Below are 17,512 nucleotides of genomic sequence, written 5' to 3' on the forward strand. Positions count from 1 at the left end.
ATTCAAAGAGTAAACTGTATAAAGATTTCTGTTTACAAATGAGTTTGGTTTGGTTGACTTGCCAGTGTTTTAAGTGTATTCATAAAAGGCCAGGCCTATCAAAAAATTATAATTAGCTTTTGATAGATGAGGATGTAGCTCAGTAATAAAGTGAATTTCTAGAATGCCCATGGTCAAAATTTTATTTTCAGGCAAATAGGAAAGAAATACAGAAAGTAATTATGTAAGGAAAAAAGACAGGGAGGGAGGGAAGGGAGTAGGAAGGAAGGAAGGAAGGAAGGAAGAGAGGAAAAAGGAGAAAGAGCAGAGCTATCATTAAAAACCATGAATGATTCTGAAATGTAATTTTGCTCCTCAGAATGACCCAATTTAAACCACAGGAAGCAGTATGTCTGATAGGTATGGAGAAAAGATGATCATGGCTGGAATCTTTCCCCAACTTACAAGACCCTCATGATTCAAATGATGGACAAGTTACAGTCTCTCACACATTGTAAAAGATAGATATACTGATAGCCCCTGAATTGCATGCTCTCAGTTTCCCCATCATTCCCTCCAAGATTACCCAGCTAACTTATTTTGTTTCTTCCATATTTCTCCTTCCCAGGAACTTTTCAAAAGCAACATCGTGATCTCTCGTCTTGATTCTTTATATTTTCCATTTTGTCAATGAATTATCCCCACTCTTTCTTTTTCTTTTCTTTTCTTTTTCTTCAGTTGTAGAGGGACACATCTTCTCTTTCTTTCTTTCTTTCATTTATTTATTTATTTATATGTGTTGCTGAGGATAGAACCCAGTGCCTCACGCATACAAGGCAAGCACTCTACCACTGAGCTACAACCCCAGTCCACCACTCTTTCTTAATTCCCAATTTAAGGATTAGACCTAAGAAATATAAATTCTATACTTTGAGTTCTTATCACTTGCCAAGAGACAAGATCAGAATAAAAACAAGATGTATGCAATAACTTTATTACATTTGATGTTCCAGTGGCTCTGCATTTAGTTTGGCTAAAAGGAAATCCTTTGCTGATGTCTTTACATGGTGGCCAGCAAATAGTGATTATTGGAATTACCTTACATGGAAGAAAACATAGATGTGCAGGCCAGGTAAGTCAGAGTATGCATTTTGAATTGGGTTCCCCACAGATGATCTATTAGAGTCTGACAGTCTGGGTCTGCACTTAGTCTGCTTCTCATTTCCCTGCCTTCAAATGCCTTACAATAATAGAGCCAGGTTTCCACCCAATGATGTTCCCAAACCTGAAGGATGAGAAGAAGTCCTTTCTCCTTCATTTGCTCACTGTATTCTCTCTGCTTTTCTCAATGTCTATTCTCCCTTCTCCTTTCCAAATTGTCCAAAGAATATTTTAAAAACCTATGAATTTAGGTATCAGTCCATAACAATTTGCACATTTTTCCACTTCCCATACTGCTGTGTCTGCCATCTGTGCTTCATCTCAGGTAGTGGCAAGAATGTCTATGATATAGGTATTTTTATTTTTTATTTGTTTTAATTACAATATTGTTTTACATAAATTTATGACCAGACACATGGATTTATGAACATTTCACTTAAAAAGAAAAAAAAAAACTTCCTTTCTTCATGATCAGTTCTTCACATGTCAATTCCTTTCTAATGACAACTCAGAAATGAGTGGTGAGAAAAAATATTAATACCTTGAGTCATTTGCACAACTGGAAACTCCCATTTTCTTTCCACATGTTGAACAGGTGGTCTTTTTATTCTGGTAAATGACTGAAATTTACCTGCCTTCATTGTTTCTTATTCCTTCATTTACTTGCTGCACTCACTCTCTCTGCCTTTCCCAATGTGTATTCACCATTATCCTCTCTACTTCACAATTTCCAACTCCCCTATGATCTATGCATGTCTTGTATAGAAACTAAGAGGAACACTCCCACTATAACCTGCTGCTGGACTTGGTCTTAAGAGAGACAACTCATTATCTTTCTCACTTTTTCATTATTACCTGTTTACTAGGTTCATTTTTCCAAGTATTAGAATAAATCAGCACTCATGTTAGAAATCAAGTATGTAGGAGAGTATGTAGTTCTTACCATGGACATGTCCATCTGCTTTCTCTTTTGCTATATAATTTTTCTCTCCAGATGAGTGAGAAATGCACATCTGTGGACCACCCTCAGAAAATACCTGCAAAATAAAGGACCCCAATGAGCTGCATGAAAACTTCACTATCACTCTTTCAGACATCACCCAAATTTTGGTCTTGAAAGCAGTTAACTAAAATGTAGATAAGTACAGTCATATTTTCCACAGGGCAACCTAGAATTTGTGCTTCAGATGAAGCTAACTCTTGTCTTCCAATGGCTCCTGATTTGGTAAAAGCAGGATGGATATCATAGAAAAGGTATTCCCTGAAAATTTAATAACATGAATGCATGTATTCTAAGAGTGTAAACAAACATATATCACAACCCCACAAGATGAGAATGCATTAAATACTTAATTAAACATTCTTGAGAAATATAATTAATATTATGTTGCATTACATGTTTTAAATAACAGACTTATGAGACTCAGTGTGATAAGAGTTTTGGAATTATGTGATGTTGAGCTGGAATAAGACTTTGTTGGACTTGCCTCATTTTGGTCATCACAGTCTCGTAGAATCTAAGGAGCTTATCGTAAGTGTTTCACTGAGAGAAAATCCAGTTTAATAAAATGACAAAGTAGGGTAAAGAAATATTTCTATTGTATTGTTAGAAAGCAACACACAGGATCTGGGTAGAGTAAACAACAAGTTCCTCTGAGAGAGAACTAAAAAGTACACCAATGAAGAAAAATGACAACACAAAAATGTACAGCACTTCCTGACCATTTTTCAGAGCTTGAGTCATATTGGCTCCTGTGTGCATTCTGGATGAAAAAAGAGCAGCTATGGAAAAAAAGAAAACCTGGAGAGACACTGTAGAGAGCCTCAGACAAAATGAAACCTAGAACTTTGGCTTTTAGAATAGTAAATGAATTCAAGGATTTCACCAGCTGTCCATGGGCTGGGTGTGTGAGCTATGCACATTTGAGTGTATGAGAAAAACTGGTCTGAAATTGCTGTCTGATTAGGATCTGCATGTATGTGTGTCTTTTCACTCACTCTGCCTATGATACCCAAAGAGCACCTGAGATGGGTGTGATTTTCCATGTTTATATGTAACTAAAACTGAGCCACTGGGAAGGACCATCTTTTACCATAAATGTACTCAATGACCATCACAACTATATATGTTCATTAATTAAATGGTTATTTGCAAAACCACTAATTTTAACTTCTTCATCATTTTCAGGGATTAAAAAAAATGGAAACCCAAATAATATTCAGAAAAACTTCTGCCCGAATCACAAGGATAATATTTACCTATATATTATCCTGAATTTTAATGATATTTTCAGATTCATAACCAGTTAAATTCTATTAGGTTTGAATATTAAATTATCACCTTTAGATTTCAAACCACTGTTAGGAAAGGGAATCAAATTTGCCCATATTGACTTTCTTAAAATAAGGAATACAGTAAGAAATCAGAAGTTTTAAAAAATATATATGAGTGAACACACCTGTGGCTGCTTACTTTTGGTGTCATCAAGACCTTCCTCCTCTTCTTCAGATGATGAGAACCAAAGTGGATCAGCTGAAAAATGTATGTAGATTTACGTAAACTACTTAGAACATTTAGAGAGAATGATAGTCTGCCAAAAATAAAAAGTAATAATAAGCTGGAATTTTAGGTGATATTACCTCTTTAACTGTTTATTGGTGGGGTATACTTGTGTGTACTCAGTGATTTAACCCTAGAACATTGCAACATTGGCAAGAGCTCTGCCAGAGTTGTATATTTGTTTATTTTTGGAAACTGGGTCTCTCTAAAGTGTTTGTTCTGGCCTGAGACTTGCCATGCTCTTGTCTCAATCTCCCAATAGCTGTGTTTAGAGGTGATCCACTGTACCCAGCAAAAAATTTTTTTCAGGGAATGTTTTTAGTGGAATAAAACTTCAACAGTCTACCTGAGGAGACACTATGTATCACCAGGTTTAAGAAAACAAGAATATCTCAAAGGTATATCCACTCAAGATGAATGAAAATTTGCCAGAATTGAATTTTAAAAACACTATAGAAATGTGGGGATACACATAATTTGCTATTCTCTTCCCCATAACATTAACTTTTAAAAGCAACTATTCATAAGTAGTCATTTCCACAGTGACTTAGACTCTTTCTACTGTTATCAATGAATATCTTGCATATGCAACGTTTTTCTATATTACTCTAAAAAATGTGTTCTTCTGTAAGACTTAGTCTGTTCAGTCCTGCATGATTACCAATCTCCTTGTCATAAACTGTTTTTACCCCCTTGAGGTATCTCAGCATTTCAGCCACTGTTCAACTGGATATCAACCAGTTGACTTGTAAATTACTCCTTCCCCTGTCTAGTCCTTTGGCTCCTGAACTTTAAAAGACCTCTTTTACATCACCTTAGCATCAACAGTTTATTTGAACCAAGAATTAATATGTTCCCTATGAGAATAGAGTAAAAAGGTGCCAGGAATAGTGGCTTTCCTAGAGCTAGAATTCAGCAGAGACTAAAGGAATGAGGTTACCAGTCAGAGGCAGAAAATGGGGAAAGCTTAAAAAGCTGTAGCTACACACAGACTGAAGCAATAAATGGGTCAGTATTTGTCTAAAAATATAGGGATTGGTGAGGAGCCATCCAGATGACAGTAAAATTAAGAAAAAGGATAAATTGTTAGGCTTAACTCATGAAAGATTTCTGGGTAATTTTAAAAGCTGGCCTTTTATCTTCTAAAGATGTTCATAATCACATTTGCATTTTAGCTAGATGACTCCTAATGCTGAAGATAGGATGAGTATGGAGAGCATATGCATGAGCAGAAATGAATAAGAAGATGGCAGGAGTGACAAATAGAAGGAAGCAGGCCAGAATGGAAAAAATGTTCCATGAAAAATAGAGGATGTATCATTTCCTGGGACCAGTGTAGAATGAAGTTTCTTTAAGTAATAAAGGACAAAGCTGGATGTCTGGAATAAGAGCTCTGTACTGTTACACAAGGTTTCAAATGACATGTAGAATAAAACACACCAACTGTTTAAGTTCTTTGGGTTTACCATGTAATATTTGCATTTCTCATTTTTAAAATTCTCCCAATTTGTACTCTAATTTGTAGATGTATTAGAAGTCATAATCTTTCCAAGGAATGTTTTAAATCAGGCCATCATCAATGTGCATCTGCTTATTTTTTCTTTTTCTTTTTCTTTTTGGTTGTTGTTGTCTATAGTCTTTTCTCATTCTTTATTTCTGAATTCTTCTCTCCCCTTTTCTTATGTCCCAACTTTCCTCTAATTTAAGCAGGTCTGGAAATGGACCTAATAACTCAGCTCCTCTAGGACAACTCCAACTTACCCTGTGGTTGCAACTTGATAAGATACACTATTTCAACTCCCATACTATTTATTATTTTCATTTCTTCCACTATTAAATCACACTAGTGCTCATGTTTTAAACATGCATTATATCCAATGATTTTATAATGAGTGGTTCTTACCTTCTGTATGTCCATTTATACCATCTTTTTCTCTTTGATGTGCATCACCAAATGAATGACCAACACTATTCTGAGGAAGAATCTGAGAGAGAGTCATCTGGTAAAATTATATCACCAATGAATTATATGAAGATTGCCTAATCAGTATTCTAAGGAGACACCTAATTTTCCATATTTGAAATAAATTAGATTTAAAAACTAGAGAAGTACACATTAAAAATTGAAATACTTTATATCACAGTGGTATATATACTCTGCAAATCAGCCAAATATTATATTGATTTGTCTACTAACTCTCTAAAACCAGGATAGAAGGACAATAGAGAACTATCAACATGAGGGCTAGGGTTGTGGATCAGTGGCAGAGTGCTTCCATGCATGTGTGAGGAACTGGGTTCAAGTCTCAGCACTGCATATAAATGAATAAAACAAAAGTCCATTGACAGCTAAAAGAAGAGGGGGGGAGGGAGAGAGAGAGAGAGAGAGAGAGAGAGAGAGAGAGAGAGAGAGAGAGGGAGAGAACTACCAATAGTACACTAACTGATGTGCATATTTCTATCAGGAAGTAACTTCATTAAACCGACCACTACTCATAAATTACTACTAAAAATAAGAGGACCTTCTACCATATATAACATATATATTATATAACATGTATAAAGTTTAAATTGTTTACACACACATATATATGTATATACACAGTTGCTACACATCATTAAACATTTAAAACATTCTAATTATAAGCTTTTCCTGTTGAGACTGAATTATGTCACATCAAGTAGAAAAGAAGTCTTGTTCCCACTGTTTTATTCTGGGAAGCAAGGGCTTACAGAAATCTAAATTTATTTTGGTGAAACTTTTACTGATAGAAAAACTAGTTTAATAAAATGATAAGCTGGTTTTAAATAAAGTTTTCTTTCTTTTCCAATACAGTTTCCACACAAGAAAAAATTACAAAATATTATACTATGGTAAAAAACATATATGTAGATGCGTACAGTGGTTACTGACTGCACCCTGAATTTGAGTCAAATCAACTAGTGTATGTTTGGCAAACCTGAGTAAGGGCATGCAGTGGAGTGCAATTACAGAGAGCCAATGAACAGATTAGACCAAAAATATGTTTTTTAGAGTAATAAAATAGTTAATAAAATAATTTAACTGCAGCAGTTTTCAGGGAAAAACTGGCTAGGTGGAAGCTCTTCTCTGGTAGGCTCACACCCTCTATAATCTTAAAAAAATTGTATTTTAACTTCCAGTAATGAGTTTCATCAAGTTGGATTCTGCCTGAGATGTCAATGGAGGACAGGTGCACTGCAGATTCTTCTCAGCAGAATCAGAGTGCTTACTGAAGAAACTTCTTTACTGGGGGTCCTTTTTCTAGACTTTCTTGATGGTCGATCAGAAACCCTGGCCTTTATGTTGTTATATTTTCAGGACCCAACAAGGACATGAATTTGGCAGGTCAAGAGTCATCAACAACACAAGTCAGGCTCTATCAACAAAAGAAACTGAGACACAGATCTCTAAGGAGCTCTGGAAAGCTGTAGTCATGGTTACATGGTCATCCAAGGGATAGAAACTGAGGTGAGTTTCAATTAAATGTGCCTGTAGGAATTATGTAAAAGAAGACAGTCAGAATTGGTTCTGGAAAAAAAAAAACTTGCTGCTACCATCGACAGAGAGGAGAGCCGATCTCCAGAGTCTGGCTGTCTCACTGTGCTTAGAGGCATGTGAAGGAAGAACCCCCACTTCTTCAACTGAAGCAATGATAGTCATTTCCTTGGTGATTCACCAAGGGAGTTCCCTCTTTAGAAAGGTCCCATTGCTGGAACTCTGTCTTTGAGATATCAGGGTCTCCTGTATGTTTTATCTCCAAGACCCAGGGACTCCCTCTATTTACTGGAATTGTGGATACCCACCCCTTTGGTTCAGATTAACAGAGATATGTTGAAAACTCTGATCAGCAGGAAGTATGGTGTGCTGGTTGGCTGCATTATAGAATGGAGAGCAGTGGGGACATCTCCCTTTCAAAACTGGTGTTTTGAGATTAGTAAAAGAAAAGAAGATGAGTTGCATGTGATTTTTTGGGGCATAACATTTTTGGAATGCTTTGAAAAGCTTGTTTCCTGCATCTCCCCCAACCAAGCACAGACCTTTATGTAGTCCATCTCTACCATGCTTAGAGGAAGTGAAACCAACCATGGAGACTTGAAGTCTTGCATGACCTTGAGCTCACTGAAAGAAGTGTGGAATTGGGATTTTCAGCACAGACTGACCCACAGGCTCCATGTCTTAGAGTTTTGTTGATAGCTCCTACTCTAACCAGAGCCCTATACTCAGGTACATAAAAAAACAATACTGTGATTGATTTATCTCTTCATATAAAAATGATTCTACAGAACTTCCTGGTAGGCACAAGGAAAACTTTTCAACTTTCAAGACTCCACAACCAGTACTGACTTGTTGAGGCTAGAATTGAGAAGAAACAAGTAGAACTATAGTTGCTCCCCAGAAACACCCCCAGAATGGTTAATCTTAAAAGTAGAAGTTGGGGAAGAAACTGTCAATATTTGAATTACATCAGATGAGGAAATCATACTTTTCTTGTCACTGAATCTTTAAATGACATTTTTTTTTATCATTTGTTTTTCACTTTCTAACATACATGATCTTTTGTTTAATTTTCTTTGCACTTGTTTTCTTATTTTTCATTTGTATTTGCATTAATTTTCTTTTTTTCATTTTTCTTCTTCTTTTTTCTGTGTATTTTAGTATTAATTTTAGAATCACTCACAACTGAATGTTGGATATTATTTATTCTTACCACTTCTTCATTGGTTACCTGAGTTGTAGAGATCATTTTTAAAAGTTTTTGCTTTGGTCTTAAGTCAACATGTGCTTAGCTTCTAACTTTTAGATATTACTGGTGGCTATTCTTTCCTCTTAAATTACTTTGGATTAGTGGTCCCAGCACATTTGTCAATGAGTTGGGGCTTTGCAAATAGAACATACACTCAGTTTGGGGAATATCTGAAGGGAAATCTGCTGAAGAAAATGGCCCACATCTAAGAGAATAGAAATCTATTTGAATATCTGCACAAACCTCTGTATATTAAAACAAGAAAATGAGAGTGCAAGGCACTAACACATTGCCCAAAGTGTTTAAATCCCTAATAACTTACTACACATACATTGATGTGTAGGACAGCAAAGAATTCAAACAATTTATTATGAAAACAATTTCAGAAATTAAAGGACTAAAACAAGAATTAATGAAGGAAATCCAAGTTTTGAAAGAATATCCTTACAATGAAATAAGAGTTTGTGGAGAAAAAAGGTCAGAAAATTTGGAAATAATAAGTTTATTAAATCAAATAAAAGTCAAAATGAGAAGTACTGAAAATATACTACATCAGGTAGATGGAAGAATGTTAAGTCTTGAAGACAAGGTGGATGATGTAGAACTTTCCTAATGTAATAAAAATGAGAGACTTTAAAAAGAGAAAAAAAGTGTGTAACATTCGATTGGATAGAGAGAAATGATGGGAGGGGAGGGGAGGGAAAGGGGGGATACGAAAGGCAGCAGAATAGAATAAACATTATGATTGCTGTATGTATATAGGTGACTCTATGACCAGTGTGATTCTGCAATCTCTACCATCAGAAAAATGAGAAAATATACCCCAATTGATTCAAATGTTTGAATTACCAAGATCATTGTAATGTCATATGTATCTAATAAAATGTAATAATAAAAATAAATAAATAATTATCATGTATTGTGTCTGAGGAAAAAAAAAGAATATCCAAGTATTCTAGAGCAACTTTAAAAGACCAATTGAGATTAAGGTCTTGAAGGAAGGAATGTATAGACAGACTAATGGCATAGAAACATATTCAATGAACTTGTACCAGAAAAAAAAAATATTTAATTGTGGAAACAAGAACATCAGAAAGCATTTAGAAGGCCAAATAGACATGGCCAAAAAGAAACTGTGTACATTATATTTTGCTTAAAATGCCAAAATTCAGAACAAAGAAAGATTTTTATAAATTCAAGAGAGAAGCCCCAAGTTATTGGTAAATGGCAATGCATCTGGATAACTCTAAGGGCCAGCAGGACATGTAATAATATATTTCAAGCATTAAAATAGAAATATTACAGTGGCACCCCCTCCTCCACAAACCCATCTTCATTAAGCTTCCCCAGAGACCCTCACCACAATTGTTCTTGTTTACAATGTATTAGCTAAGATCTCTACAAAATGACTCAAATGTTGTTATATACCCTATTTTCTGTTGATCTGCTCTGTCTTGAAAAAACTGAATTTATCCCTGGACTTAATGAATGTACTCTGCATTTGTGGTATAATCTGTAAAATCCCTGACAGTTCTAAGAAATGAGACAATAGGTAACTTCTGAGAACTCACAAAAAAAAAAAAAAAAAAAAAAAAAAAAACTTTCATGTAGACCCCTGCAAAATGGATACTTCCAGGCTCCCATTTCCACACCACCGGGTATAAAGCTCAACAAATGTCTAGGCTCAGCATTCATAGAGAGAATTTGTTTCAGGTGAAATCCCCCTCTGGACAAGCTGCAGACAATAAACCTGCATTTTGCTAATTCTTCTGGTGTCCAGTCTTATCTGTCCTACTTCAGTACTGCCAGCCTACATTGTTATCTACATCAAAGTTATTCTTCAGAAATAAACACCTTTCAAGACAAGAATAAACTAAAATAAACTATGGCAACTAACCTGCCAGTGTAGAAGATTCACTATGGAATTCTATATACACAAGAAGAAGATTAAAATAAATCATGGGAGAATATAAAAGAATAAATGTAACTAGAAGAGTGGATAAGCAAATAGGAACAAAGAGTGAACCCTATATTATAAAGAAACACACTTCATTAACATTGGATTCATATCGAGTTAATTATCAACTCAAAAGACATAGATTAAAATACGCAATTAACAAACAAGACCCAAATGTATGTTGTCTACAAGAAACACAGCCTGACATGCAACGATGTTCACAGAATAAAACTGAAAGAATAGAGACATATTCCATGTAAATGGAAGCCAAAAAAAGTAGTAGCTATTTGCTAATTTGATAAAGGTGACTTTCAACAACAATTACTCAAAGTTAGCAAAGAAGGTCACAACCTACAGCTAAAGGGAAAAATCCAACAACAAGAAAAATGGCTGTAAATATTTACACGTGAGTTGTAGTGCAACCAATTTTATAAAATAATCACTATTCATCCTAAAGGGACAGAAGGACCCAATAAAAACAGAAGTGTGGGTGACATTAATACTAATCACCAGTGACTGGTTAGGTGGACAAACTTTCCTATATATTCAATATAGGAAACTTTCAATAACATTCCTATATATCACTTTTACTTTTTTATCATGACAACATAATATTTGTCTACGCACTATTTTATCTGACAAGAACAGAACTCATAATTTGTTAGCAATAAAAAAAACTTTCTTTATAATAGATCATATATTAGAATACAATGCATGTCTTAGTAAATTCAAAAACAAAATAATTCCATTTATCCCTTATCATATCACAATGGATTGCTATTAGAAAACAACACATTGCAGCCTTTTTAACAAGTGGGTCTGGGAAAAAAATACCCAAACTCATGAAGAGGAAAATCAACTCAAGGGTGGATCAAAGATTTAGGAATTACCCAAGAAACTCTACAGCTGCTAGATAAAATTGTAAGCTGAACTTTTCAACATATTATCACAATCATCAATTGTTCTAATAAAACTCCTAAAGTATAAGACATAAAACCAAGAATCAATAAGTAGGATGGCATAAGATTAAAAACTTCTGAATACTAAAGGAAACAAATAAGAGTATGAAGACAGAGGCTGCAGAAAAGGAGATCTTTGCCACCTGATCCACAAATGTGGGTTAATATTCAAAATATATAAAGAACTCAAAAAACTTATCACAAACAATTAATAACTCACAGAATAAATTGAAAAACACTAAAGTTATCTTTCTAAAAAGAATTACAATTGAACAATAAATATATTTTAAAAAGTTCAACATCTCCAGCAGTTTGGAAATACAAATAAAAACTACATTGAGATTTTATCTCATTCTCTTCAGAATGGCAATTGTCAAAACACAAATAATAGTAAATGTTGCTGAGGATGCAGAAGAAAGGTACACCCAACTCTTCCATTGCTTGGTATAGATACAAAAGATTTAAAATCAGCATATTTTAGGGATGTAGCCACATCAGAGTTTATGGCAGCACAATTCAAAATAGAAAGGCTATCAAATGAAGCCTAGTTGCCAATCAACAGACTAATGTATAAAAAAAATGTGGCATATATATATGTGTGTGTGTATATATATATAAAATGAAGCTCTACTCAGTAAGTCATCAATTGAAAGAAATAATGGCATTGGTTAGTAAATGAATGGAACTGGAAAATGTCCCACTAAGCGAAAGTAAATATCCTGCTCAGACTCAAAAAGTCAAAGGCTGAATATTTTCCCTTCTATTAAGAAGGTAGATAAAAATAAAGGGAAAATGGGGGGTTCCCTAAAAACAGAAGAGAGGTCAGTGGAGTCTAGGAGGAGATTAGGAGGTATGGAGGTACTGCTAGAGGAAGTGTGGTGAAATGAATCTGAAAAAATTTTCCTTTGTACACTTAAGAATATATCACACTGAATTTGACCTTTATATCAATGATGCACTAATTAAAACAACTACAAGTAAATACAAGAAAGAACAGTGGAGTAGAATTGGAAAATTGTATACCATGCTTGTATGATTATTTAAAAATGAACCTCAATATTATATGTGAAATGATGATCTAATTAATAAAAAGAAGCAAACAGTGAGTAAAACTATAGAAATTGCATGGACACTTGAACAATGAATAATACAGTTGGGTCACTAATAAAATTAGGGGAGGGAAGTTTTAAATAAACCTGAGAACCACATGAGAATAAAAACACAACATCTATACATTTATGGGTTAAAGTAAAAGCAGGTCTTTTTTGTTGTTTGTTTTTTTCTTTTATTGAGACATTATATATATAATGAATGAGATAGTGGGGTTCATTATAACGTATACAGAAATGCATATAACATATTTAGACAAATCTTACTGCCCAGTACATTTTCTATCCCTTCTGATATCCCTCCACTAATCCACCCAAAGCAGTTGTATGAGGGCAGTTTATACTAAGGGCTACCTCCATTTAAAAATCTAAGATATTTCAATTTAAAAACCTCATGATGCATCCAAAGTTCTAAGAAAAACTTCAGTAAATGAGTTCTAAAACCAATACGAGAAAAGAATTAATTAAAGTCAGAGCCAAAATTATAAAATAGATAATTTTTTTAAAACACATAGTAATAATGAAACAAATAGTTCGTTGTTTTTTTTTTAAGAGAGAGAGAGAGAGGGAGAGAGAATTTTAATATTTATTTTTTAGTTTTCGGCGGACACAACATCTTTGTTTGTATGTGGTGCTGAGAATTGAACCCGGGCCGCACGCATGCCAGGTGAGCGTGCTACCACTTGAGCCACATTCCCAGCCCCTAGTTCATTGTTAAAATGGTAATTTGGCCTTGGAAGATACAGATGAATAAAGCTAGAAACAAAAAGTGAAATATTAAAACAGATATCACTGAAATCCAGAAGTTCTCTAGAGACTATTAGAAAATTTATATTTCAATGAATGGGAAAAATTTAGACTATTTTAAAGAATAAAATTGAAAGATAAATAAATCTGATATTAATGAAATATGTCATAAAATGTTGAATCAAATAGAGAAAAACATAGCTCAATAATAAGCAAGAAGGTTGAAGCAATAATAAAAAGCCTTATGGACCAGAAGTTCAGAGGTGAATACATGGCTAAATTTTATCAGGTATTTAAAGAAGAACTGATATTAATCCCCCATTACATTTAAGAGCAAAGAAAAGATGCTTCCAAAACAATTCTGCAAAGTATTACCCTGACTGGAAAAGTGAATATTGGACAGAACAAGGAAAAAACTAGATATCAATAGACTTGAGAAACATAGTATAAAAATTCTCATAAAATCTTTGCAAACCACATTCAACAACACATTACAAAATAACATACATATCAGGCATCATGGTATAGGTGTATACTCTCAGAAAAGCATCAGGTTGTTTGTGGAACACTGTAATTTCAAAGCCAGCCTGGGAAACTTAGTGAGATCTGTTATCAAAGTGAACAATAAAAGGTGCTGCGGATGTGGCTCCTTTGTACCATGCTCCTGGTTTGAGACTCTAGTCACATAAAAAAAATCGATAAAAGCTGATTTTGCTCCAGGATGATTCAATACATGCAAATCAATAAAACTAATACGCCACATTTAAAATCAAGAGCAAAATTACATGATCTTTTAAGAAGCTGCAGGAAAATCCTTTGACAAATTCAATGGCCCTCATGACAAAGCCCTGAGAGATTAGAAATGGGAGAATTTTATTAAAAGATAAAAAAGACCAAGTATATCAAATCCAAAGCCAATAGTAAAATGAAGAAGAACATTTTCTCTAGAATCAAGAAACACACAAGGATGTTCATTGCCACCAATCTCACTAATTACAGTACTTAAAATTTATAAAAAAAAGAAAGAAAAAGGATTCAAATAGGAAAGTTAAAATGTTAAATTATTTCTATATGCAAATGATGTAGTCCTATTCTTAGAAACCATAAATAATATATTATGAAAATTCTACTTTGATGAATGAATTCATCAGAGTAACAGGATACAAAATAAACATATAAAAATAAACTGTCTATATACCATAGGAAACCTAGAGAGAATAAAGCAAGAGTAATAGCTCATTCAAATAACTTTAAAAATAGGTAGGAAAAACCCTAAACAAGAAAGTGAATGACCCCTTCAAGTAATATTACACATTCATGAAAAGGAAAATAAGAAAACAATAGGAAGTAAAAAGATCTGCTATGTTCATAGATAAGCAGAATTAATATTGTGAAAATGGGCATAGTACCATAAATGAGTTATAGATTCCATGTATTCCCATTCAAATTAAAATGGTATTGTTCACAGAAATGGGGGGAAAATAACTACTTCTAAATTTGTATTGAAGAAAAACAAACAAACAAAAAAATACTTAGACAAAGTGATACTGATCATAAGATAAACAATGGATAAACTACAATGCCCAATTTCAAAATATAAAACAGAGTCATAGTAATAAAAACCATCGTCCTGGTGTAAAGAAAGACCCATAGACCAATGGATAGAAGAGAAGTCAGACAGCAAACCCACACAGGTACAGTCATGTAATACTAGGCAAAGACATCAAAAACATATTTTGGAGAAAATATGACAGTTTAGAAATAGTGTTGGAAAAACTAGATAACCATATGTAAAAGAAGAAACATAGATGCCTATTTTCTAACACTATACAAGAGTTTATTCAGAAAGAACTAAAGACATATGTACCAGACTAGAAGGTTTACAAATGCTAGAAGAAAATATATGGAAAACACTTCAGTATGTAGGCAATAACTTCCTGGATAGAGCCCCCTACAGCTCAGAAAATAAGAGCAACAATGGATAAGAGAGGGTGCATCAAACTGAAAAAATTCCTGCATAGTAAGTGAAACACAAAACAGTAAGAAGTGGTAGCCTCCAGAAATGGAGAAAAGCTTTGCCAACTCTCTTCTGACAGAGGATTAATCTCCTAAAAATATTAATGCAAATATCTTAACACCAGAAAAACAAAAACCTTTTCATTAAAGAGCAAATGCACAACTGGTTCTCAAAATAAGAGATACAAATGGCCAACACTTCAGGGAAAAAAAAAAAAACCCATAATACCTTTATCAATCGGCAATATGCAAATCAAAACAATATCAAGCTCCCATTTCCACTATTCAAAAAAGCAATCATCAAGAAGGCAAATAATACTGGGAAGATGAGGAGAAAAATCTCCTATATGTGAATGGCAAGAACATAAATTACTATATCCCTATGGAAATTCATATGAAGGCTACTAAAAAACTAAACATAGAACTACTTTATTATTCAAATATACTACTCAGTACTTACCAGAAAATATTAAAGTCAGCTTATTTTAGAGATATACATATGCCCATCTTTGCCATGACACTATTAATAATAGGCAAGTTATAGAATCAGGCTAGATGCTAGTTAATAAAAGAATGGATAAAGAAAATGTGGTATATATACACAAAGAAGATTTCTATGCATAGAGAACAACAAAACTAATTTTAGGAAAATGTATAAAACAGGGAAGCATAATGTTAAATAATATAAGCCAGTCTCAGGAAACAAGTATCATATATTTCTCTCACATGGAAAACTAGAGGTGGAAATGTTCAACATAAAAATAGATGAATAATAAATTTTATCCATTAGCATACATAAAATTGGGAGTTTGGAGGAAGGAATGTTAAAGACAGCATTAGGGGAGTATATTTGATCTATATGTATGTAAAAATATGCCACTGTGAAAATTCTGTATAATTAATGTGTATCAATTTTTAAAACATGATCATCTTTTTTTAATTTTTACAAGTTCATTTATTTTTCATTTATCATGTTCACTACCACTATTACTCATTTGTTTGGATTTGTATTTTTTAATAGCAGTACTATTTATATATGCATATATATTTATTTTATTGATTTCTTTTTAGTTATATGTGACAATAGAGTCCATTTTGATATAATCCAACAAGCACTGACCATCAACATATTAAGTCTATATTAATTGTTACTAAATATAAATTACTTGAAGCTTTAATAGGAACAGAAGCAAAGAAAAGAATGATTTCTTAAGCATCTAAAATATGCCACATTTGTTTATTTTTCTATTCATTATAATAACAAATGATTGTGATTGTAATCCCAAACCCTGCCTCCTAGTCATTCAAGGATGTCAAGAGTAAATAATAGACAAATATAACACATTATTCTATTAACATTCCTATGTTTGGCCTAATATTGAATTGCTGCTCTTTTTAATTTCAATATTTCTTATTTTAACTATCAGCCATCTTGACTCTCTTATTCAATCTGGACACTTGACTTTCCCTTCACAAATGAATTCTTTGTATGCATCCACTTTTCTCAGCTTCATATTCATAAAGCTGTTCTTTTTCCTTCTTTTCTATTTCTTTCCTTCTATAAGGGCACACTGAAGAACTGTTTTTGTTTTTTTTTTTTAAGAGAGAGTGAGAGAGGAGAGAGAGAGAGAGAGAGAGAAAGAGAGAGAGAGAGAGAGAGAGAGAGAGAGAGAGAGAGAGAGAGAATTTTTTGATATTTATTTTTTTTTTAGTTATCGGCGGACACAACATCTTTGTACGTGGTGCTGAGAATCGAACCCGGGCCTCACGCATGCCAGGTGAGCGTGCTACCGCATGAGCCACATCCCCAGCCCTGAAGAACTGTTTATTCCCACCACTTTCTGGCAATGTTAATTCTGTACATATACCTCACCTGTTGCTCTCCTTGTTTTCTACTATAACCTTGTAGCCATATTTCTTTCTAGCATGTTTTTCTTCCTGGAAGATGATATGTTAAAAAAATGGAAAGATTTTTTTTAACACATTACCTTTGATTCAGGTGATGGAATTGAAGGACAATCATTCTTTATTCTGATTGCCTGCACAAGTGTGGTTTCAAGTATTTCCTTCTTTCGACTCGAAGGTTTACTCTTGTCAGGTAAATTTCCACTCTTTTGGTTCCCAGTGTCATATTTTACTTCTGACAATTAAAACAAAATGAAGAGTATATAAAAATTCTGTAATTTAAAGTCAATAAGCAGCACAATTTCAGGCAGTCTTCACATTGCTTACCATCCTTCATGGATTGCCTGGAAGCT

This window comes from Callospermophilus lateralis, unplaced genomic scaffold (assembly GCF_048772815.1).
Source record: "Callospermophilus lateralis isolate mCalLat2 unplaced genomic scaffold, mCalLat2.hap1 Scaffold_63, whole genome shotgun sequence".
NCBI lineage: Eukaryota > Metazoa > Chordata > Mammalia > Rodentia > Sciuridae > Callospermophilus > Callospermophilus lateralis.